The sequence below is a fragment of the Grus americana genome, chromosome 3, assembly GCF_028858705.1.
Source record: "Grus americana isolate bGruAme1 chromosome 3, bGruAme1.mat, whole genome shotgun sequence".
Lineage (NCBI taxonomy): Eukaryota > Metazoa > Chordata > Aves > Gruiformes > Gruidae > Grus > Grus americana.
Genome location: NC_072854.1, coordinates 69,137,598 through 69,163,374, shown reverse-complemented (window position 1 = coordinate 69,163,374; position 25,777 = coordinate 69,137,598). Strand labels below are relative to the sequence as shown.

Here is a 25,777-nt window from a genome sequence, read left to right as displayed (position 1 = left end):
ATTGAGCAAAACTCAATTTTAAGAGGCTATGAAAGACTTCCATTAAGCCTAAATTGAACAGTATTCCAGTAGAGAACATACTTCATAAAAGTAGCTATATGGATGTAAAATCAGTTGTCAGCAAGACCGTATTCTCACTTGAAATCTTTTCTCCATAATGCTTTCATTTTCGAAGTGTATACAATACTTCATTTAAAAAGATATTTACTGGTATTATCTGCTTTATTTGAACAAGACTGTGTGGCAAAATATTTCAGTTGTTATTATTCTCATGTGTGCCAGGGAAACTGGGCTAGAATAAATTATTATTATGTGAGTGCATAAATGATTTGGAAACCATACATGGAGAGCAGTTCTCAATAATACACCATTAAGTGCAGTTCTGCAAGTGTTTTTCCTTGTTCTGGTACTATTCAGTATTCTCACTGACAGCTTGGATGAAAGGTTAGAAAGTACACTTAATAAATTCATAGAGCAGAACAAGCGTGTTGGAAGCAAGGCAGTTGAAAATGACCTTGATAAAGTAGCAGAGTAGCCTAGAAAATATCAGCGTTCCAGCAGTTACATTAGAGCAAATGCAGAACTGTACATATAGCTTGACATAATCAGCTGCACATAAATACAGATGGGAAACAACTGGCTGAGCAGCAGTTCTGCAGAAAAGCCTCAGTGTCATCATGATCCCAAGCTGAACATGCACCAGCGATGTTGTGCTACTGCAAACAAGACCAGCGCTATTGGGCTATAGGAAAGGGAGTAATAAAGCATAAAATGTAATTATTTTGCTCTGCTCGGCACTGATAAGGCCTCAGTGAAAGAGCTTTACCCACTTGCCGGAACTGCAGCTCTGGATCCAACAAGAGAGCAAACTGGGCTCAAGGATCTACACCACATGGGCCTGCAAGGAAAGGTTGAAGGGTTATTTAGTCCAGAGATGAGAGGAGGAAAGGAAGACGTGATAGCAGCCTTCATATAGCAATGGCTGACTCTAAAGAGGAAGAGATTTAGCTGCCGTGTGTGCTGTCCGTACAGGAAAGCAGTAATAGGCTTAGATCTCAACAAGGATGATTTAGTATAAGCATCAGGAAAAAAATGTAAGTGGCAAGGAAAAGTGGAGCCCTGGAGTAGGTTGTTTAGGGGGAATTCATGGAAACTTCAGCCTTGCAGATGTTTAAAAATAGGTTAGACAAACACCAGCAGGCATGGCATAGGTCAGGCAGGGATGGGCGAAGTGGTCTCTCAAATTACCTGCTAGCCCTATTCCTTTCGTGTTTTCAATCTATGTGATAATGATAAGGATAATAATTATACGTGCAAAAAGTACTTCACGTATGTCCACAAAATGTCAGGGTATGTAACAAAAAACTTCATATTAGTTCTGGAATTTATTGTATGACTTCTGTATTTACATGAGATTGAAGCAATTATTCTAATTTTGCCCGTGTCAGTATTGATTGAAAATTACTAGGGTCTGATGGCTGTGTGAATGCTCTTTGTGAAATAAATAGGCGAACATAGTCAGATACCTGTGGTAGGATACAAAGTAGCCATAAGAAAGTTTGGTCTTTAGTCTAGTTATAGTCCATGACAAAAAGATGGATGCCTTTTAAAGATTCCCGAAGCAGTCAGTGAATCACCCTCCAGAGGTACCTCTGCCTCCCCTTCTACCTGTTCTGCAGCAAATATATATTGGAGGTGTATTCTTGGTCTTTCCTTTTCTCAGTCTGTGATACTAAAAGTTTGGTTTTTTGAGCACCAAGGTGCCTGGACTTCACAGAGGACTATCTGGAAAAAATATAATTGGCAGGAAATCAGTGTAGATAATCTAGTGGTCTTTCCTGACCCTCGGTTCTGTGAAGCCCGTTCAATGAGTCATTTATGAAGGATTTAGAGTTGTTACAATTAATAGGTGTTATCAATACATGATGGACATGACCAATATGTGTTAGAGGTAGTTCTACATCAAACTTACGTAAGTCATTTATTAATCTGTTGGATTATTGTTAATTGTTCATTAATCCTTTAAATTGTTTACACTGTCTTGTGTACAATGTCTGTGAGAGACAATACAGCACTTTTAGCCAGAAAACCTGCTATGAGAAATATTCTTTACAGAGATAGTATTTTAATGAAGATTTTAAAGTACTAAGCTGTGGGACACTGCAAGGGAAAATTAATAATATTTTTAAAATAATGGTATGTTTAGTCCTGGATAATATTTTGAGAAGCATGCAGTATAAGACACCTTTCTTCCTTATAAGCATCCTGTGGCTAACAGAGAGACTGTAAACTTTATCCCAAATCTGTTATTTATGAAAAATTTGCTATTGCCTGATTAAAAAAAAAAAAAAAGTCTCATTTATAGGGCTTTTTAAAAATTGGAATTACGCTCCAGCAACCAGTGATGACTAGTTATTGTTCCTTTTGTCAACAGGCAAGATGAAGGAGGTTCTGGCAGCTTACCATGTCCCGGGCTCTGCAGAGTTAAGTGAGAAGTGCGCCCATTCTAGCGTGCATCACATCGCATCTTGGGTCTGAAGTGCCAGAAGGATCCCAGCGCTGCAGACTGAGACGGCTCTGAGCACCTCAGTACCCCGTTTCTGACAGAACCCAGGGATGGCAAACTTACATACCAGTATTACCTGTCTGGGGCAGGTTTAATTTTATAAATTAAAACCATAAACTCTATGAGTTTCTAGACCATATTTGTGCTGTTGAGGATGATCTGCTCAGATGAACAGTTTTGCGTCCATCGGAGAGACAGGTTCTTCTGCTGGACCAGAAGATGACAGTGGACTGTATATTGTAACTAATACAGTTTGTAGCATCTCCTAGTGCGAATAATTGAAGAACAGGTTGCAAGAAGATCCTGTAGGGAGTAAGACATGCTTTGTTTTGATCTACAGATTTTAAAAAAATGTTTTGTTTTTTTAAAGATAACCACTTTTACATAACACTATGTGTGCAGTCTATGTGCAGCTCTTCACTGTGGCTATCTATATTCCAGAGGTGATGAATTCCTTGTGAGACACCTGAACTTTCTTAGATTTGTGATGAATCCTTAAATTATGAGACTATCATTAAAAACTAGAAGGGAAAAGTTCCAGGGCTTTTATTTGACTAGATGTCTCCAATTACTTCCTGTTAGTGTCCTGAAAGGAGGAGGAGAAGGGCAGGAAGTAGAAATAAAATACAAAAAAATACATTGCATTTCTTTTTTGGCTTATGCGCCTATCTGAATGTGTGTTTGATCTCATAGCCAAGGGGAGAGAAACAGCTAAGTTAGCTGAGTCCTCACATGAGAGGTCTGTGTTTTGGGCAGTATTTGCTAATTTTGTCTCTTGCATAGCTATAGAAAAGAAGGAATATGTATATGCCCCACCATATGTGAAAAGGACATACTCGCCATTCCTTTATTTATTTTTGCTCTTTCAAAAATTAAAGTGCCAGTTATTTGGAATGCTGTAGTCTGTGGTCTCTTTCCATTTGTTTAGTGAGATCCTTTCAGCAAGATCATTCCCATTACAGTGTAACTGCATGGTGACCACAGCTTTGGGCCTGTATAATAAAGATCTAAATTCAAAGTTTTGTTTCTCATCATTTTCTCTACTTTTATGTTGTATCTGCAAGTCTTTGCTTGGAATCCTGCTTATTGCTGATCACTGTTTAGAAAAAGATTTGGCAAAAAATGTTAGAGAGGAAGGTATTTGTATGGTTGGACCTTGTTCTCCTTTGTATCATTATTTACAACAGGTTAAAGGGCAGAGGGATACAAAATGTTAGCAAATCAATAGTGATGCTTAAATTCAGTTTGCACACAAGGCCCCAGGACAATAAGGAGATCAGGCTCTTCACATCCCAAATTTGTGGCCATACTAAAGTATTTGACATCTGATCTCTAGTAATCCTGGAAATGTAGGGGAGGAAAAAGCTGCAGAAACGCTGAGTCTAAGCTGGCTGTGATTTGCTGTGTGTGTGATACATTGTGCTGAGCATATGTACAGCAGCATTTAAAAGCCAATTAGACTTTTTCCTTCCTCCTTCTTATTTTCTTCTTCGAAGACGAAATTTTAAACTATAAAAATGTTCTTCATGTAGCAATTAAGTTTGTGTGAGCAAAGACTGCATATTGCATTTCAAAAGTGAACGTGGTCCTGACAAGGCTACCCTAGCCATGCTGCAGCCGCTGACACTATGGTTAGCTTAGAGCAAACACCTGAGTTCTTGTCAACAGAGCTTCCCCAACCTTTGAAACCTCTTAGTCAAGTATCGCTGTTATCCTGCCTCTTACGCAGTCGCATACAGATGGCAGAGTGCTCACCGCTGTGAAGTCCTCAGCGGTGCATTTAAGTGTGAATGGGGTCAGACCACAGCATCTCAGTGCAGCTTCCCCATCAATTTAAGCTAATTGAAGGCTGTGCTCCTTCTGCCCTGCTCGCTCCTTCCCGCTGCCTCCCTCGAAGAGCTGCGCACCTATGAGGCTTCCTGGTCTGACCGAGAATGTCCCCGTGTAAGAGTTTAGCTCTCGTGCCGGCTCTGACACCAGGGGGAGGGTGGGAACAAACACCTTCTTACCAGAAGTTTAGTTTTAGGTCAGCGCACACTGATGGAGGAACCGTGCCTTCAGGTCCCTTTTACTGTCAATTAACTGATCTTAGTACCTAAACATTCTATTTAAACATACTGCTTTCTTATGGCTAAGGAGTATTCCTTGATTCAGTAGCACTGCAAAGAAAATAAATCACTGGAAATGAATTAAATCCATAGAAAAAACAAAAATAATAACACCTTTAAAATTACCCGTCAGTGGCAGTATTTGAGGCACAAGAAAGATACGTTGTCGTGAAAGGAATACATTCTTGCCATGCAAATTACTCTGAAGACCAAAACGCTTTCAGAGAAACAGAAGCGAAAGCCGCGTGCCGTAGCAGTGCCAGGCAGCGTGGGTCTCCTGTGCTAGCAGACCTTTAGCTATTCGTGAGGTGTGTGCTCAGTATGTGGCCAGCTGGACCCACCAGAACTGTAGATGCTTGAGCTTGACAGTGGCACCATTTGAATTTGAATGTCAAAACGAATTTCCCCAAGAGCAGGGCTTGTTTTAGAGAAACAGCTTTTTTGTCTGTGCCTTACGGGGGGCTGCTGGAAGCTTAACCCGTCCTGTTGGGTGAACTTTTCTGACGAGATGTGTGACTGTTGCCCAACTGTTGAAGGAGTGACTGAAAAACAAAACACAACAAAATAGGCAAACCTCTCAGAGCGCTGGTAAGGGCAGAGGTTGGGGCTTTTTGTTCTTTGGATGAATTCCCTTTTGAGAAGCCTGCCTGTGCTTTCCCTCGGCATCTGGACAAGCCCTTCTTTGTGAAGGGACATGAATATGGAGAGACCTGCAGTGCACCAGTCTCTTCAGTCAGCTTCAAAGGGAAGTTTCAAAAGTCTTTATTTTCTGGCAACTTTAAACATCTGAATCAGGGTAGTGCGCGCTTTACAAACAGTATTAGCTGACTTTGATGACTTGGAGCAATTCAATATTTGCACAATTAGAACAAATACTTAATGTGGACTATGTGGCTTAGCAGGCAAGAGCGTTGGTTTTGCTGACGAAATGTAATATGCGAATATGTAGTTCACATTCAAATAAGATGGTCTTAAGTCATTTCCTTAGCAGACAATAATCCATTCCAAGAATAAGAACATCTGTTCAGGGTCCAGACCTGAAATAAATAGTAGATTTAGAGACAGGTCTTTTGTCCAGCATTGTTTGGGTATTAGACGTCTAAGAAACAGTTGACTCTTCAGGTCACAGCTGGCATTTTGGTGACAATGTACAAGCATGTCTCTGCTATGGCTGGCCACCCTACCTGCGACTGCAGTTCTGTTCTACTGCCAGTCTGCATCGCTGTGATAGCACGAGCTTTTACAAATGTCAGTCTGCTTTAGATTGCTTACAGTTATATTCCCTCATTTTTGAACTATGTGTGTGTGTACATGCTGCTGTTGATTCATACTATTCATACAAGGGAAACCCCCAAATTGTCATTTATTTGTTAGTTATTACTCAAAAAAGCCCAAGTTTTTGAGAAACTATGACCATATTTCATAAGCAATTATCTATCTTACTTTTTAAATTGTCTGTTGCAGCCTTCATCTAGAAATGTCCAAATACTTGACAAATACTAAATAAGGGAGTCTCAGAGAAGTTTCCAGACAGCACACATTTTATTCTAATGTATAAGTAGATAAACTAGTCACTGGAGAGCTAAGTAACTTCACTGATATTTCACAAGAAGCTGCTGCACTGTGATCAACAATAAAAAAACCAAACCTTGTAAGAAAGCCAGCATCTTGAAAAGTTGTTAGGACAATTCTTCTCACTCCCTGTTGAGTTTTACTTCTGTGCAAGGTGAGCCCCTCTGTCAGTAGCTTCACTTCACCTCAACTTCTGCAGGAGCTCTGTACCTGCCCTCTCTCCATCTTGCAAGAAATAATTAGGTTGCATTACTCTATATGACATTATTAAGGAATCTATATGATATGCTCCCAGGAATGGCTGTGAAGGGTCATCTTCGTACTTTGTGTTGGATGGATTCTTGACAAATTTCAAGGCTGTTGTCTTCTCTGGCTTGGCTGGCACCTTTCCCTCCAAGCGATAAATGATGCTCCTGAGGTCATGTCTGGTTTTGAAGTTACTCTTTGCTGATGAAGTCAGAGGGAGAGAGCACGCTTCTGGCTACATTATAAAGAAGGAGTGTCTGTGGTGTGTCACTGGGCTCTGCACAAGGTCCTCCATAGGTGGTGATGTGCAGCCGCTCCAGGTGTCGGATACGACGTGCAGAGTTAATGAAATACTCGCCATCAGTTATGAGTTTATTTCCCAGATGTTGTCACTGTTTTCTTAAACCCCAGGGCAGAGCTGGAAGTTGAAATGATGGGCAGAATTAACACAGCGCTCATAAAGGTCGATAGTGAAGCTGACTGGGAAAACCCTGTCCATATGAAGAATTTCCCCTGTGATTACTTAGGTTAGAAGAGGAAAGGTAGCCAGGCACTCTCTCACAAACAAACTTAAACAATGAACTGTGAAGTCAGAAAATTGCAAAGCAGCACTGAAAATGTTCTGTTCACACCAGTTCTGCTTTCCACCAAGGCTCCCTATTGCCAGCACAGGGTTTTAAAAGACTTTCTACCTTTTTATTACTACCACTAAAAGTAAGCAGAAAATGGTTTGATCAACTTGAAAAAACAGTGTAAAGAAAAATAAAAATTGCCACCTTCCAGCTTACAGGGAGACAGGTAGATTCCGTAATAACTCAAAGAGCTGGATTAAACGTCCCTGACTTTAGAAGCAGAAGGCAGCAGTTGCTGCTGGCTGCGGGAGCCGTGCCCTGCCCGACCGTCCCGCAGGGAGCTGCAGCCAGAGCTGCAGAGAGGCAGAAGGCTCTGCCCAGCCATGGCCCCGCAAGGCACATTTCAAGGCAGATGAGCTTTGGCAGGAAAGGGAAAGCTTCTCCTAGCTGATCGTTACTCCTGGGGACAGCACAGCCATCGTAGTGATAGCAGGCAATGAATGGGAACTGAACTGAAGCTAGACCAGAATGACCCAAAGCTCTCTGTTCATCTGATCACAGACACCTTTCACAGCTACCACCCGCAATTTGCTCCAGTTTTCACTCAGTGTGTATGCACTAGAGGGTTCATGCTCCGTCTCCATGGGAAGCTGGAAGTGCAGAGCTCTAACCATCAGTGGATGTCAGGAAAACAGCAATTTCAGTTGTGCCTGTGGCAGTCAGCCAAACAATGATGTTTTCCTTAAAACCCCAAATATGTAAGTTGAGATGGAACAAAATAAAGGCCCTAACCCTTATTTAGGCACAAAGCTTCCTATCAAATCCAGTTAAACTGGAAAATTAGAAGCTAAATATTCAAAACTGTGTCACCTATCAGCTTTAGTAAAATTCCAGAAGCTAGCCAAAACCAGAAGAGTGTTTACTGGTTTGTGTATAAGATGGGTTTTTTTTGAAAAATGACCTAAAATAATATGTGATCTCCAGATCAGATTCTTATCACTTAAGTGCTATAAAACATTTCTGTTAGTCTTGCTTTTGCTGTGACACTGAAATGTCCTGTGCGATGCAGATTTGGATGGTTTCAGGAATTATCCTCCAAACACCTTCATTTATAGGAGTTTTTATCAGGTGGATTTCTAATCAATAACCCTCACATGGCCCAGACTGGGATCTGCTGTTTGGTTTATTTTTGGGGTTTTGTTATTATTCTTCATTAACAAAAGAACTGCAAAATAAAAGTCAGAATTTTAAAGTGAGGCAAATTAAGGCAGAGTCCTTCATGGTGTCCAACTGGGAGACCCTGTCTGACGCCACACGTATCCCCCGCTCCCCCGCAGTGGGTATATTAAGCAACTGATCAGTGCTGTGCTGAAGTTGCTCTGACGAAAGCCCTGCCCTGCACAAAATCGTGCTTGGTGCTACATGGCCCATGTGAGATTCCAGGCACCTTGGCTTTCTTTAGCTTGGGTAAGAACCGAAGCACTTGCAGAGCTGGAGGAATAGACTTTCTGAAGAACTCAAACCATAAGTTGGCTGAGATGGGACCAGGTGTTGATGTATGGTGAAAGAGCTCCTTTGCGCAGCAGAGGAAGCAGGAACGGCCAGTAGCATAAGTAAAACCATCCCCACAGAGTTTGAACAATTATTCTTATCTCCATCTGGATGACACTCAAAGGAAATAAAACATCTTTGGTTTTTTTCTTTTTTAGAGTCCATATTCTGTAGATCAGCCAGTGCTTTTTGCATGGGCATTCTCCCAGCCTCCCTGCGTTTACCACAGTGACAGAGTAAGATAAAGACTTGTTTAAGCATAGCTTCAAAGTTTTCATCATTTCTTCACTCAGTATTGCAGCCTAACTTCACACAACTGATTTCAAGTACTGTTACAATAAGAAAAGCATGGAATTTACTTAGCTGTTAAGGTAATCTCCAGAGAGAAGGATATTCATTCCTATTCCAGCTCCACTTCTCAGGCAGTTTTACAATCAGCTTCTGCAGGGAATACCAGAGCAGTGATTCATCATTAAGGGCGGTCCATCCCATCCCATCTCCAGGCCAGAACATCAGATTTCCCAAACGTCACAGTTTATAAGATATATTCAGTGACGAGGCTCCATTTTTTGTGCTGTCATTGTTCTTTTCTGTGTTTGTTTTTAAGATTTTCCAACCCAGAGACAGTGTTTTTTCCCTCTTTATTCACAGACATAAATTCAAGAGCTCCAGGAGCACTAAGCAACATATATTAGGTGATGAATCAAAGCAGTCTTGGAAAGCATCGTGTGCCATTGCAGAGGCAATCAATAGGAGAACCTATACATAGCAAATTAGTTCTGTAATGAATTGCTTTCCAGGTCCTGGGCCCTTCTTGTAGGTAATCACTTTGTTATCTCTTCCCGTAATAGTACAGAGTATGTGCCTACACTCTTTTGTAGGATATATTTGTGCTAAGAATTACAGACTGAATTCCTGTAATTCATTGCCTCTTGAAGTCCATGGCAAAACTTGCACAAACTTCTGTAGGACCAAGGCTTGGTTCTGGATGGTAAATATATATCCGTGCACAGCAGACACAAACTTCTGTGCAGAATATCACGATTCTTCACCACATATGGAAGCTCTTGTCTACATCATGATGACATCCCTGTGTAACTGAACTTGTTGTGGGCTGGTGTAGACACAGAAATTCAAGGGAGAAAGAAGTGTCCTGAATGATGAAGTCCATGTCATGTGAGTCTGTTTGTAACGTAGCAGGTTCTTTCCCCAGTTAAGTCAATGGGAATTGATTAGTCCTAAATATTAAAGGCTAGCAACAACTGAACCCAAAAGAAACAAGAAGCAAGCACAGAAATACAGAATGGCACAATGTATTTTTCTGAAATAATTGTATTTCTGATCTTTCAAAAACCCCAAAGGAAAATTCAGTTACCATCTTAAATAAGTTTCCAGTGGTTCCAGGGGCATACTAGGCTTCGAGACCAAACAAAAGCTCTCTTGTCCCTAAGATTCCTGGTCTTTAGTCAAGAACAATGAAAAATAATAGAAACACATGAAGACCAGTTGAAAGATGAAGCCTCTTTAGCAGCGGTAGCACTTCAAATGATAAATGCCACCGTTCAGGTTTGGAAAGGCAACTTCAAAGTCAGTGACATGTTTACCTGGTTTGGTCCCCTGTAGGTCCTTCCTCCCATCCTTGCTGTGTTTCCATTTGTGCACAGGGGAGGTAAAACCATGCTCTGAGTCATGGCCATGCAATGAAGTTGAAGTCAATGACCAGTTTTGCTTCATTAAAACTATAATGAGTGTTGCTGATCCTGGAAATGTTGGTCACTGCTTTGTGGCAAAGCTGTGTAAGTCCTTTCAGGGCGATTGGCCGCAGCAGAGTCAGTGTGAGTATGTGGCCACCTTTGATCTTTTGATGCACACTCCTAGCAAAACAGCTGCCATGTTCCAGGGTAAATCAAGGAGGAACATCTGAGGTCAGAGCTCCAGCAGCACAGCAAAGCAATCTGATGTCAACAGCTACCAACCTGCTGCAGCTGGGAAGTGTGGGTCATATAACTTTCAAATGCAGATGAATAGGGCCTTGTAATAAAGCTTAACTTCAGTCTTAGGCTTTTCAGATTAATAAAATATATATAAAAAATACAGATTCTTTGCCATTCCCTTTGCTACTGCATGCCCAGTTACGTATAATTCCATCCAGCCAAACCTTTTTGTCTGCCTTCTTAAAAAGTCCAGGTTGTTAGGACCCATTTCATATTTATTTCAGAACATCTTTTTAAGTATTGCACATGCCAGCTTTATGTTCTTATGGGTGAGGACTGTCGCCTAGGTGGGTTTAAGAGCAGCACTCTGCCGTACATTTGGCACTTTGTATCCGCAAGGTCTTTCCAGGGCAGCTTGTGCCTCCCCAGTCAGGGGCAGGGTGGTGGAAGGTATCTTCCGTCTTCCTTTCCCAGCTGCAGCACTTGTCTCCCTTTCCACTGCAGCCCATGGGCCAGGGTGGCAGGTCCCCCCCGTGGGACCCAGGAGCAGGCTGGGCTCCTGATGGTCTTGCCAAGAGTTAAAGGGCTGAAGCAGAACCCAAGGGCTGGGTTGTTGCCACTGCAGACTCCAGACGGGAGGGATCTTTGGCAGCATTCCTGGGTCTCCGCATGAAGGCGAAGGGAGCCAATTACTAGCTAAATGAAATTATATATTCGGTCGAAGTTTAGACAAGACAGAGTAACTGATTGCATTCCTTGGGAGACTTGAATAAAAACACCTCTCAAAAGAGCTCTTACTCCAAAGCAAGGGCTGTTTGCCCAAGTACATTTTCCTTCTGGCCGATGTAAATCTAGTACATTCCCCCCCCCCCCCCGTGCACTGTTAAACCTTTTCATCCTTTCAGAATCAAAGTAACTTCGGACTTGTTTGCATTCCCTTTATTTTTTTCCTGGCTCACTTTCCCGTATTTGCAGAGTGGCCCATGGTGTCCAGCGCCACTTCCAAGCGGGTCATTTCCCCAACATCACTAGCAGGGCTCCTGCGCTCCTCTCGCCCCTGCCGCGGGTGGCCCACGCACCGGCGGGGACCGGGCGGGCGGGCAGCAGGGGATGGGGAAAGACTCTGGCAACTGGCGGTAGTTTTTCCCCGCAGCTACCACGGGAGGGAGCCCTTGGCCAGCCCGACAGTGCCGCCAGCTCCGCCGCCGCCGCCCGCGGCCGGGGCCGGGGCAGGGACCGGGGCAGGGACCGGGGCAGGGATCGGGGCCGGGGCTTCCCCAGTAACCGGGGGATGCCCGGGGGACTTGTGGGCTGAAGCGGTTGTGCTCGGTCGTTTGTTAGCCCTCGCAGAGCTGTGTTTTCCTACTTGAAACTCTTTCAAATAAAAGAGGTCGCAAGAAAAAAAACCAAACAACAATCTGGAGGGACTGGGGCGGGGGGGGGGGGGGGCTTCTAACCATTTTTTGCGCTTCAGAGGGCTAGGGTGGATCCAGGCAGGGTTACTGCTTTCATGCTCCCATCCGATCACCACTTTCCCCCTTTATTTGAGGAAGCCTTTCATGCAGCAGGGAGGAAAAAAAGAATTGAAGAAATAAACAGCAAAATGTCATTTTTAGTTTAGCCCTATATTTTACAGCCCATTCTATCATTACTTCCATGGGAAGTGACGTATTCTCCTGCAATGACCATTATCAGTTTTATTGCAGAAATTTTCTACATTCCTCAGGATTCAGCTGCAGTCGAGCCCATCTGCAGGCTGCCCAGCGGAAAGCAAACACCCGCACATGTCTCTGCGCACTGAGGCTGGGTCTGGGGCTTAGCAGCTAACTAAGAGATCAGGTTTTATGTCTGGGCACTGGGGCGTTCACAGCATTTGCTACTTGAACCAGCCTGTGTGGCTGGCCATGAAGAAACGGCTCAATGCCAAAAAGCAACTGAACTAGCCCCCAGCTTTCCGTAGCTCTGCCTAGGGTGCACCTGGGAGCCCTGTCAGCTGGCTTCAAGCTCTGTCTCCACTTCAGCAGTCAAACCCAATGTGGGAGCTTGCCTGTGTGAGCAGAGCAGCGAAGGTGCTTGCTAGCAGGATGGCTTAGCCTAAGCAGAGCTGTGCACAAACACGGCTGCTACCATTTCTGTTGCCTCTGAGCAGCATGGTCAGAACTGACTTGGCATCATGCTGTGCAGATGTTGCTTGACAGAATATCCTATTTTGACTAGGTCTTCATATGGCAAGAAACTGAAATGTAACTGGCCAGTAAAGAGTTGAAATGACCTTTGGGGTGGTTTGTAAAGGAAGACTGAGATGGGATGTGAAGCCAAATCCTTCACCCATCAGTTCTCTGAAATGCAACAAAATTATGCAGTGGTTGCAGAGCACATGAACACTTATGGAGCATTTGAGAATAAGCACGCTGTCTGCGTGAAGAGTTGGAGATGGGGAACTGGGACGGGAGTTACAGTACACAAGTGCTCACATGGGAAAAGGGAAAAGCAACTTGCCCAAAAGAGAAACCGCATCTCATCTTCACACAGCCTGAGGACCTTCATGCTTGAAGAAGTAGAAGTCAGTGTGAATATTCAAACCGGGCAGGCTGTAATGTGAGCAGTGAAAGAAAGTGCTGCAGTCAGGCAGAGACTGAGGAATGTAGGTCCCTGGCATACTGGTTAGCAACTGTCTGTGTTTTCAGGCAAGATTCAATCCAAAGATGGATTGAAATAACAGACCATCCAATTTGATTGTAGCAGGAGATGAGAGAGACACAGAAAAGCAGACAAGGAGATCTATTACATCTCAGGCAGAATAGAAGGAAATACTGAGATCTCCTCCATCACGTAGGATGTTTCTTGTCCCGGATAGAAAGCCTGTACCTGAAAGACCCAGAAACATCAAGCTGCTGAAGCCAAAACAGCTAAGCCTAGGTTAAACAGTAAGCAGAAATGCCTAGTTGGAGCAGAGGTGGCAGCCAGGGTAGTAATACTCATTCGCTTGGACAGATTTGTCTTTTCTTCCATTTAATCAGTGGCTCTGTCTGCTTTGCTTTATGTTCCTCGGCAGCTGTAGCACTCACTTTCCACACCGGCCAGCCAGGGACAGGCTGAGGAGCAAGAAATACAGTGGTGTCCTTCATGCCTTAGCAAGGGCAAGGCCTTGCCCCATCTTATGTTCCTCTCTGTCCTCTTCAACACACTTCTCTTTCCAGCCTGTTGTACCATCTTCTTCTGTCCTTCTCCTGCTCCTACATCTTTATAGCTGGTCCCCACATTTAAAGCATTTGGAATTTAAATTGGCCTTCCCCTCTCTCCAGAAACTGCTTTTCTCAGTCCCCTCATTTGTCAGCCTGTGGGTCAACTCCAAGGAGGACTCACGAGTATGAACTCTTTGGTGCTTTCCGTGGCTCTTGTACAACAAGATATACACATGTATTGTGCTCAGTGTAAAAAACCATCCCTTTCATCAGTGAAAACACAGCCCCTGTGCCTGCCAGGCCAGCTCTGTAGCTTTTATTGCGTGTCATAGTGGAGGGATGGCTACAAGCAACTAGGCATGAAGGCAGGTTCAACGGATTTTCAGCTGTGAAAGTATATCAGGAGTCTCCCCCGAGCCCCGGAAGACTGAGTACAGCCACAGAGCAAGTTCTCTTCACGTGGGTGAAACCCCTCGAGCTCCCCAGAGCTCAGCCTGGCAATGCAGGAGCATCCTAGGGGTACAGGGTTTCCTTTTACCTGATCCACATCTACTTTTGCAGGCCCACCACTGGTCTGAAGCTGGTGGCCCTAGCACGGCTGTGCTTTACCAAGCCCCATGTGGAATTCCTTGAAGGCTTTGTGTCGCCAGAAGGTGCCCGCAGCCCCCCTCCAGGCAGAAGGAAAGGGTTACATGCGTCATTAACAGGCCGCGTTTACACAGAAAAAAACAAAACTCTTCAAAGAACGTGACGTATGCGCACAGTGAGGCCAGTTGCCTTTTTTAAAACATAGTGACACACTTGAAGGCTGCCAGATTCTGCAGCTCTTACATGGTATGCGGACAGTGAATTTTTTCATACTATTTAACTTTTGCCTGGGTCTGATTTTAATTAAAAACAGATTGAGAAGCTGGGGGAAAAAAATAAAAAAAAAGAAACAAGAATTAGGAATTACAAAAGCCAAACACAAACCCTCCGATACTTGCCACTGCTTGGGGTTACAACGTATGCAGAAGACAGCAAAACCGCTGTCGGTGAATCACCGTGGAATGCATCGATTTGTTTAAGTCCTCGGGAGTCGTGACATGACTCATTCCCAACCTGGAGACCAGAGAGAGGTTTTGAAGGGAAAATGTCGGATAAAGCAGGCTCCTTGCAAAAGGAGGACAGTTTTAATTCTAGCCTTTGAGATCTGATTCATTAATACTCTGCAACGTGATTGCAAAACATGGCCGTCCCCATTTGGTAACATCGGGTGCTCGTGTTTAGTGGTGCAAATTTGCTACATGTGGGCTGGACAACGCTGAGCTGGACGTTATTTCTGTCAATGACAAATGTTTTCCAATATTTTGATGTATTTTTTCATACAGTTTTGAAAACCTAGTTTTGAAATCAGTGTGACTAATTTGCAGACAGGGTCCTAAAGCCGTTATGTGCTGTGAAAGATATTACTCAAAAGACGCCATCCTTCTTTTTCAGTGGAGATTTGTCAAGCATTGCATCTGATTCATCTGGGAAGAGAAATTTTGACCATATGAGTCACTTCAGCCTTTGGATACTTAACAGAATGTACGGTGTGATTTGATGCATGACTAATGCGTTTGTGTATTTAAGAGTCTGTGGATGCTAATGGAAGTTACAGAGCCGTATCTAGAAAAGAAGACACTTCAGAGTATACTGGTTCATTAACTTTCATCTATACATAATCAGCTGCTGGTTTATAGATCTAAAAAAATTCCTTAATGCTCTGTATGTTTTAGGACTGTATTTTAAAAGTGCCCTACATTAAGTCTTTGTTTAAACATCCCACCCATCTACCATTAACCATCTTATTGTATTTTAGTTCATTTGCAAAGCCTGCGCTCTATCTAATTAACACAAATTTTGTGGCTTGCTGGGAGCTTCCTTTCTCCAACCTGTCACTCCCATATATGCTCGCAAGAAATTTCAGCCTCCTTTTGTTAATAGCATTTGCAAAGTGACCTTTATTCTCTCTGGATACCTTCATTATTCCCAGGTAGTTACTAAGTAACCCGTAGAAATGCCGCAGGCGATGCATCTCTTATTAAGTGCTGTGCTCTCTGGCTATTCAGCGTCGGCGTGGCAGGAGTGAGGGCCCAAACCCTCTGGTATTGGCTCTACCCTCCATTTGAAAAGGATGCTCATGAACCAAACTTGAAACTTTTCAGTTAACAGGGATTTTCTAGTGACAAACTGGGCTTGCAATAGCAAGAAAAAAATGTAGAGAGAAGGTTTTTTTGGTCTCCCCCCCCCATTAGCATATTATCTGTATTTCTACTCGTATTCCTTTCTAATGGATGAAAAGTAATAAAAAATTCTTTAGAAAAAGAGGTGAACTTTTTTATTATTTCAGATAAAACTGTAACTAAAGTTTTAAATCATTTAAACAAAATAATTAGTTGCATTTTTAATTAATGTAACCATGAAAATCAGTATTACATAATTTCAATCCACCCTAATTGTGGATTTCCATGGTGAGAATTTGTACGAAGAATTGCTCGTGTTAAACTTAGTGAAACTTTGTGAATATTTTCATTTACAACTAGTAACAGTCGAAACACATTGTTACTGAATTTTCTCATTCTTTGTATCAGTGTTTATCACTACCTTTTAAGACATTTTTTACATACATATATTTTTCAGCTATCTGAAGTATATCCTTTTGACTCATTTCCTTTCCTGCTTTTGGCTGTGTTTTGCACAGGCACTATAGTGATGTTTAAACACCCATCACATGGCTTTGGCACTGCACTGTAATGAGGTATGTGGGCAGAATGGACTAGAAATGAATTTTGAGCACTGGGTCCAAACCCATCGCAGTTGCCATACAGGTAATGTTATCTTTGCATCATCCTTCTGCTGTTAGTACTGAGCAGAGTCGCCACAGCATGAAGGAGCCAGGAGAACCAAAAATACCTTCTGACTCTCAGGTCAAATATAGTGTCACCCCAATCCTGTCCTGAACTTAAAGCAGTTCCAGTAGTGATGTCAGACAGTGACTCCAGTACCTAATTCTGCACCTAACAGAGAAATGCCGTAACAGAAAAAGAAAACTTTCAGCTGCTCCACCCCAGGACAGTAGGACCAGAAAGCATTTTCAGTGATCCCACCATTGGCTTTAGACCTGAAAGAAAGGAATAAGGGCTCTCTGTCACATATGTCATGCAAAAGTCCCTTCTCAGCCAACCATAACCCCTTTAGGTGGTCAGGATTAAGCCATTAGTGGAAGGATTTGCCAGCCATTATTACTTGAGCCACGTAAAAACTTTTGCCCGTGGATCTATCTGCCTTTAAACAAGAACGAAGGCCAAATGCATGTAGCAAAGGAGACACTGAGCCCATCCTCCTCAGAAAACACGTGTGCTATGAACACAGACCCTGTGTCAGCCCACAGCGCTGTCTTAGCACCAAACTCTCCTTGGTAACATTGCAAAAACCCTGTTCCTTTCACATTTTATTCGTCATGCTATTGTAATTGTTGCTCCATGGAGTAACACTAGAACATTACCCTTCCTTTCCCAGGAGCAGTACAGATCTGTAAATTGGTGTTGCAACTGCATCTGTCATAAATTGGCTGCTAAGTGTTATAAATGCCGGGTGTATTGTAGTATTTTTTGCCTACAAGGCAGTGCAATTATCAAACACCGATTTGGGATTATCCTGTTTCCCCATGAGAGGTGACATTCATGCTATTCAGCACTCGTCGGGATTTCGACATTAGCTTGGCTTTTGCTGGCAGCCGTCCAGCGCCGTGCCTTGCAACGCCGCCGACTCCAGCGGCAGGCATGGGAAGGCTGACGGTGGCTGCAGGTCCTGCCGGGATCAAGCTCGGTAACAGCGATGTCAACCTGCTGAACCTAATTGAAAGGGAAGACGTGTTGATTTAGAAACAGGGCAGCCAGTGTTGCATTTTTGAGAAGCTCTTAAGCGCTTAGTCCTTCGGGAGCCAGCTGTGGAGCTGTGGTCTGGATGCGGGCCCTGGCATACTGCAGACATTGAATAGGGATAGGTTTACTCCATGCTAATATCTGTTTAGCCCTGGTAAAAAGTTCCAGCAGATTTTTGTTTCTTGTTTATTTTATTGCAAATGTCTTTTGGGAAAGCAAATTTATTAATGTATCCGTGCTCTGGCTTTACTTGAAATCCTCACTGGTGGTTTTCATTTTCTTTAAGCTGTCCCCACCTACTGTACTGTTTGAAATAAGTGGACAAAAAAAGGCAGAAGCGTGTGTCAAGAAAAGAGGGGAGAAATTGTGGCTGTTCGGTGAGGTGGCAAAGCCTGTCTGAGACAAAGGGAGTCTCTTACTGCTGCACCAGTTCTGCTGGAAATATGCAATAGAATTTGATATCGAGAAGCCTCGTGTGCAAATTTGAGCTATCAGCCTACAGACTTTCTGGCAACAGAGGTTTCTTTTTTTCCTGAAAGCAGTCTGGTGTCTGATATCTGCAACCGGCTGCTGTGACAGTACTCTGTCCTCTTTCTGATTTAAAAATACACCACTTACCTCCCCCAGGAGGCTTCTCTCCCTGTGGACCTGGGGCAGGAGCTGACGATGCCCAGAGCACGTCTCGCTATCACCCCAGGTGCTCAGAGAACACTTCTTTTTCCACGAACATTAAATTCTTTGCAGCGACCGGGAGTGCCAGGTAGCAGGTCAGAGGGAATGTTGTTGCAATGGTGCATCTGTGGGATTTCTCTGGGCTGTGCATCACCTTGGTTAAAAGAAGGTCAACTTTTTGTCAAAGGACACAATCTCTTTTCACACCAGACATCTGAGTAACTACAGCAGGGTGACATGTGGTGGCCAGAGTTAAAGTCCAGACAGGAGATCATAGTGCTTTCTGTCTTGCAGAGGAAACCTCATTGGGCTTTCCTCTTACCAGAGGCCGACCAGTTGTCACAACAGCTCACTGCTTCTCAGGCAAAATACTTCTGTCCTTACTGTGGACTCATTTAGAAGCAGGAGTACTTCCCTTGCGTGTAATCCTAAAGTGTGTCACTATGTGATGCAGAGCCACCCCATTATTCACTTTGTGAACCTTGCAAAATTTTGGAATTTTGGAGTATGACTCATTCACTATACCTCTAAGTCTGTTCTAGCACAGGCGGAGGGTATGCGAGAGGCTAATGGAAAACCAGAACTTTTAATTGCCAAGGTTTAAAATGCAGAGTCAAAAGGTGCTGCCAATGGGGAAAGACTGTATTTGTGTCATCATGCCAGTATGCTGATCCATCAGTGCTGGAGCATGTGGGATACCTGTGTGACAGCTTTCACGAAGTGATACATCAAATTACAGGCACACGCAAGTGCCTTTGGAAAAATGGCTTTTGAAAACCTCATTTTCCCCTGGCTACACATTCAAATTCTGTGAATGGATCACTGTAGATAAAAAATCGATAGAGAAAATAGGGTGGAGCAAAAACTGGAAAAAGTACTGAATATTATATTCAGGGTGATGGTTTGCAGTGCAGCAGGTAGACAAACACCTCTCCCCAATCTGTTCCTCTCCCATTCACCACTACAGTGCTGTGGCACGGCAAGAAGCTGTAACAACCTAGTCATTTCCAATTTTTTTTCAAAAGAATGCAACTGCACTTGTCAGGAGAAGCAAGTCAGTAAGAGCAGAATTTTGTCAAAAGCAAGTGTTACCGTTTGGGGAAAAAGATAGACTTTGTCTTTGGGTCAGGCTCTAGAGCCTTATGGGGAGAGAAAAGGCAGTGTTCATTTTTGCTTTCTTCCACCTTCAACCCAAAAGTATGGTGAGGAGCACGGACAGCTGTACATCCCAGGGCAGCCAACTCGAGGGGATCTCATTAGCTCCTGTTCCGCAGATACAAACAGCCAAGGCAGAGGAACAGCACACCAGTGAAGTCCACAAGAACACACAACGCTGGAAGGATCTGAAGTCATTCCGGACGGCTTGACATTTGCTTGCTTCCAGCTCCTGTTTTAAATGATGTTACTGAGAACATGGATTTAAAGTGTGTTCCAAAACCAAATGAGATGAGCAGTACAAAAATTGCATATAGCAAGTGCAATGTGAGGAGTCTGGTGACTAAGCAGTGAAATTGTCTCACCACAAAACCAAAGTGAGCTGCTTGAGCCTTGCTAGCCGAGTGTGAAAGGTTTCTCCAGCGGGCCCTGACATGGGGACACCAGGGGTAGCCAGATATGATGCTTTGGCAGTACCAGTTTCTTACATATCATGAGCTACAAAAAATTCTTCCTTGACCACGAGACCCCGGTTTGCATATGCACTTCTGATACTGTGAATCCCAGTGTGGATCTACTCCTGATATAAATACAATGAGTACAGAATTGATCATTATTCTCACATCGAATACTGCAAACTCATTGTGAATGGGTCCATTTTCTTGCATATCCTATAGCAACAGCCAGACTGTCCCAGTGATCCAGACTGATGGAGGAAGATTAATTTGCACTTCCTGAGGATGCAGCCCACCAAACAATAGGAATGTCAGTAAATGCAGAATTTTTATCAATCCAGTATATACCAGAAACAGATAATTGTTTCAGATAACACATAACTGTGGGCTAAAATAGTTGTACGCCTGGTCTGTTACTGCACCGTATAGACTTTTCTTCATAATTTACGTGTGTTGAAAACTTGAGTTGTCAACAACAAATGGTCTTCAGACTTTACGTGATAGTATCTGGTAAAGACTATGTATCAGTGAAGAGCTACTAAATTGCAGAATCGTAACAATTTCTCTCGAATTCTGTTGACTCTTGTCTACCATTTGCTAATCCATCACTACTCTTTACATAGTGTTGCTGCAAATAATCCCTGTCTAAAAATATAAGAAGAGGCAAAGATAATGTTTTCCTTCATTTGCTCGCTACTCTTCCAAATGTGATTTTTCTCTCCCAGTGGGCGGTTCTGTAGCACCAAATTTATGCTGGTGAAAGATGCATACACATAACATCCTGAGCTCATTCATGGTGGTAGGAACCCAGAGACCCAAGCGGGATACGGGGCCTTTCATATCTAGGTCACCAGTGTGCATATAAGTAGGTCAGTAAGGAGTGGAAGTAGGTTATCCAATTGTTATGGGGGGTGAGGGGTGCCGATCCACTTCTCGGGTACGTTTCCAGAGCACAATAAAATAGCATCACAACTGACATTGACATTGACTGGTGTCCCCCCTGGCGATCTCCATGGAGATGCCATGAAATGAATGGACAAGGAAACAAAACTGTCCTGTCACACGGGAGAGGGCACACCGGGGCCTCGGTGCAGGCATATTGGGAGAGCAGCACGTAGTCTGGCTGGTGAAGCTTTTGCTTTTCCATCCATTCTGTGCCTGATTAATGGACAGAAAAAGGACGTCACTTTCCAGGGCTTTATTCTGACACATTTCATCAGCACTATCGCTTGAGAATACGTATAAGACAAATAGTTTTATCCTATTATGTCAGAACAAATTGCAGCCTGCAGGCCTGATTCTCTGCTACATTATGCCATTTTTACGCTGGTGCAATTTTACTGAGCACTGATGAGCTCCACCAGACTAAAATGAGCATGACAGCATGAAGATGCAGGGTCTTCATCTTTCAGGGAATGGAAGACAAAGCTCCAAGGCCCTGCTGCATTAATAGCGGTGCTCCTAAGTACAGCCTTGATGACAAGTAGAGCCAGATACTGCACTTGGAAGCTAGGTCATTTTTACAGCAAGGAACAGAAAGACATGGTCATGGTATTTGTGCAGCAGGTGCATTGTAGCAGGTCTTGGTTTGGATCTTTCAGCTTTCTATGGCATAGCCTTGGGTGGTGTAGGTTACAAGAGGAACCGATGACCAGTTCCCACAGCTGTACTGGGCCGATGGTAATTTAGAGCTCAGCTCTGGCTCTGTGTACCTCTCAGCCCTGGATAAAAGCATTTCACAAAGTGCTGGGAAGAAGGTACTTCTGCAGTATCTGTTCTGTGGTTTCCTTGTAAAGAAACAGCTGCTCAAAGGGAGGGGGAGAGGAAGCTGTAGAATGTGAAGCAGATGCCATGTGGTGCTTTGTAAAAGCAAAGACTCTTGCAAACTACTAACGGTATTTTATTAGGGTCCTCAGAAGCACCTGAGGATGAGGAATGTCTGGATTTGCAAAGCTGCTCCAGAAGTTTGCCCTGGTTTCCTAAGTTCCTCCAGGCTGGCCCCATGCAGGCGGTGAGCTTGAAGAAGGAGGAGGAAATGGTCAGACTGTTTCTCACCCGCCTGGCTTATGTAGTTTCTTTGTTCATCTCCTTCCTGTGTTCTATCTCCCCATCCAGGCTGATTTGGATATAAAATCAAACTGAATGTGGGGGGAAGGGAGTGAAGCCATACATGAACCCATATAAATCAGACAAATTATGTATGTTCCCTTTCCCTCTCTCTGGGAAAAAAAGTCTGTGTTTATACTCCAGCTTTTAGCTGTATAATTTTTAAGTACAAATGCATGTGAGCTCTAAGCCTTTCAACACCTGCAATAAGCCCCAGCTCGCCCACAAAGTCTTCTGTGACAGTTTGACAACAGGAGTAACTGAGCAACACGTGCAGAAGGGGGGGAATGGCAGATGCCACGTAAAGCAAAGACAAAATATAAATGACTACAGAGGTCTCAGCTGTTAAAAAAAATACGCTGAAAAGAAACTAGAGTGGTTTGAGATATTTTTGACAGGAATTTCTTTAGTACCCACCCCTGTAATATCCGATTACTCCATTCAGCAGTCTTTCCCTTGTGCTCTCTGCTTTGTCCTAGCCCTATCTTAGGGCTGCAGAGCCCTTACAGACATCAGGAGCACTACTACTATCTGCAGTTTCCTGGGTGCAGCATAACATGTGATCCAAGAACATCCTTCCTCTCCACCTCCCATCTCTCTAGATAGCAGCACTCTGCAAAATTCACTTCAGTTACTATTCAGTGCTTCCAAATCCCCTGATTTTTCCTTTGCTGGCAGCTGGAAACTGCTGGTATATGTAACTTAGTATGATTCCCTTCGATGTTATGAATTATCTGTTGTCTTTGTTGTGCATAGTTCCTGCATGGGGGGGGGGGGGGCGGGGGGAAAGAGCTCACCCAAACGTAAGACAAGAGAGTAACTGAGGATGGCTGCTTGGAAATGGCTTGACTTTTATTGGGGAAATAAGCATTTTCAGACACCTTAATTAAGCAGCAGCATGTGTCAGTCCATTTAAGTCTTCTCCTTAGGAATGGATACTATATTCTATAATATATATATTCTATATATATGAAAGAGATTCTATATAGTCTATATATATGAAAGAGATTTGAGGACAAATAGTTGCTATTTAGTTCCAGATAGAAAATTTCAGGGCACGTGAATAGATTATGTTCCCAAATTCACTGTAGGGTAGATAAGTAACATGAATCTCATCACGTTTTTACTCTTCATCTGCTGTGTGCTCACTGACTCGGGGAGGCATGAGCTACATCTATACTAGTAAATTAACACCTAGGACCACTCTCTGGACTGAAGCCAACGTATCCCTATTCTTAAAGTCTCCTGCCCTCCTAAACAGAACGGCTGCACCCAAACTGCTGATGGGAAGGGGTACTTGACCTACCCCAACTGTGCTCAGAGACAGTTTGGGAGGCAAAACTGTGCTGGGCATGACTCAAATGATTTAACAAAGTCAAGCTCAAGTCCCAGCAATCAATCGCAGTTGAGCGTTTCCTGCCAGTGTTTAACTTAACCATACAGATACAGCCAGAGAGAGCGTGTGCCATGACACAGGACATGGCTCCTGCATCCCAGCTCTTCTTTCCACGGCCTGAGACTTCAGGTCCGATGTAGATTTTAGGGCATCATTGCTGTACACTGCAGATCTTGGTGTCTACTCAGAGCCAGGGAAGGGGATATTACGAAAAGACAGTGAGCCAAACTATGGTGCCACAGAACCTAACAAGATATATGTCTGTGGCTTTAGCTCTAAGTTAGATTATTCTTATATTTAAGCAGCTAAGTTCACCATCACTAATGTATGAAAAGGGCATTGTTTTGGCACATTTGCAGGAAAAGTCTAAATGTGACTGTGAGTCACATTTCACTTATACTCACATTTCTATATAGCCCTTTCACAGTGCTCCGGCTCTCGGCAGAACTTCCTATGATTAGTCATCCAATTCAACCTAATTATCATGGCAAGAGAAGTTTTCTGAGTGCTTGCAGAGAAAGCAAGGACTTTTCACGGGCTGTTTGCTGTCAGGACATTTCAGGAGAGACAATAAAACATATGGAAAAGAGGAAGAAGGGACAGACTATAAGGAAACAAAACTAGCAAAATATTTTGATTGCAGAGGAAGCTGACTAGTCAAAGGGTCTTTATCTGTGTACAATTCTGTTGATTTTCCAGTTAATTTTGGATATTGGATAGCAAAACAATTATGAAGAAGGCTTCCTAGTAGGCGGGACTGTTTTGTATGGCCTATTAAACTGTTGCAGAATAACCATAAAGAGTGCATTAAATCAGTACCTTCAGCAAAGCTCTGAAAGGCAGAGTTGCATCCTCATATGTAGGCATTTCACACACTTACACCCCACCCTTTTGTGTTAAAGGCATTTCTGCATGTGATTTGCTTGTACTGAAATAATAGTATATATTTAGCATGCGCTGTGCTGAGGGAAGGGCAGCAATATTGCAAGTCAGCACAGGGGAACCTCAGTAGGAAAGGGAGACTTTGAACTTCCAGCAGCCATTTCAAGTCAGAACTGGGGGGGGCCGGGCAGGGGGGGAGGAGAAAAAAGAAAAATACTTTGGACATTACTTATGCAGTTTTATAAGGTGAGAGAATGAGCAAAGGATCTGATACACACACAATCGCACATACACATTTCTCTACCGCCATGCGATAATTTGTTGGAAATCCAGAGATACATTTTTTTTTTCTTGTTGGTACCCTCATAGGGTCTATGAGTAATAAGAAATTACCAAGAATAATGGTGTTACTGAACTAGCATGTGTATACCAGGGCAACAGAAGAAATCCTAGCTAAGCAAAGAAATCTTTAAACTAGGTTTTCATTAAGGCCAGTGCTTTTACATTTTTCTAGTGGGCTATATAGCATATTGCTTGGGCAAAAAAAAGAACCGATTCCAACCTGCCAAAGTCAATAATACTAGATATCAGTTTCTCCTCACACCATTTCTGAGTTATTTCCAGCTCTGTCCAATCACATCTTGGCATGATTTTTTTTTATACCAGTTATGGGGGTAAATTATACATTTGGGAACGACTTTCCCTGATATTGATGTGGCAAAGACCTTAGAAATCTACTGTGTGATCACAACTTGCACACAAATCTTGGAGGTCTGTATTTGTAGGTAGTCTGGGGCTTAGAAAACACTTTGCAACACGGTCTTCCCGAGGCTTGGAAAAATCCCAGTCACTTAGTCTCAGTAACTGCATTTGTAAAGAAAGGTTGATTGTATTCACCTAGTAGCTTCAAGAGTGTTGTGAAAACTGGTTATTCAATGTTTGCAAGAGGACCTGATAATGAAATATGCTCCGGGCTCCTTGTGTCCTGTACATAAAGCATTACATTATCTTAACACAGAATTAAAAGGCTGCCCATCTCCAGGGACTGTTCCCCCTAGATGTAAAGCACACCTGCAAAATGAATGCCCAGAGAGAACAATTAGACTCCGTGGGTTTTATAACTGCCTTGAAAGCACATGGTCCCCCTGCCAGTGAGAAAAAGCAAAGGCTTTCAGTAGGCAGAAATAGGTAGAGATGTTGTATATTTGTTTCCTACTCCTTGGCATCCCTTCCCATTTGTGTTTTATCTCCAGAAGTTCTCAGAGGCTGTGGCTGGTGTCTTCTGGAGGCAAAACTCACCAGCCTTTGCTGCTCTCAGTTCAGACACTGTACCTATCAGGGGGCCAGCGCTGACACATGCTTGGCATTTCAGGCGTTGCTTCAAGCTGCCCCCTGTCAAACCAAACTTTGCACATGTGTGGAAAATGTGTTCAAACAAGTTAGCTCCTCCTGAAACCATTCAGAGCCAC

General features: G+C 43.3%; 1 protein-coding gene across 3 annotated transcripts in view; it reads left to right on the top strand.

The window, feature by feature from the left end:
• SCAF8 (SR-related CTD associated factor 8) overlaps nucleotides 1-25,777 on the top strand; it is a 167,596-nt gene that overhangs the window by 98,245 nt on the left and 43,574 nt on the right. The window contains exon 21 of one of the 3 annotated variants that reach the window (XM_054821535.1): nucleotides 2,435-3,562. The exons of 1 other annotated variant lie outside the window; for it this stretch is intronic. The gene's annotated coding sequence lies outside the window, so the exon portion shown is untranslated. Of the gene's footprint in view, nucleotides 1-2,434; nucleotides 3,563-25,777 lie in introns of those variants that run through there. One more of the 3 variants, XM_054821537.1, reaches the window with a different exon arrangement.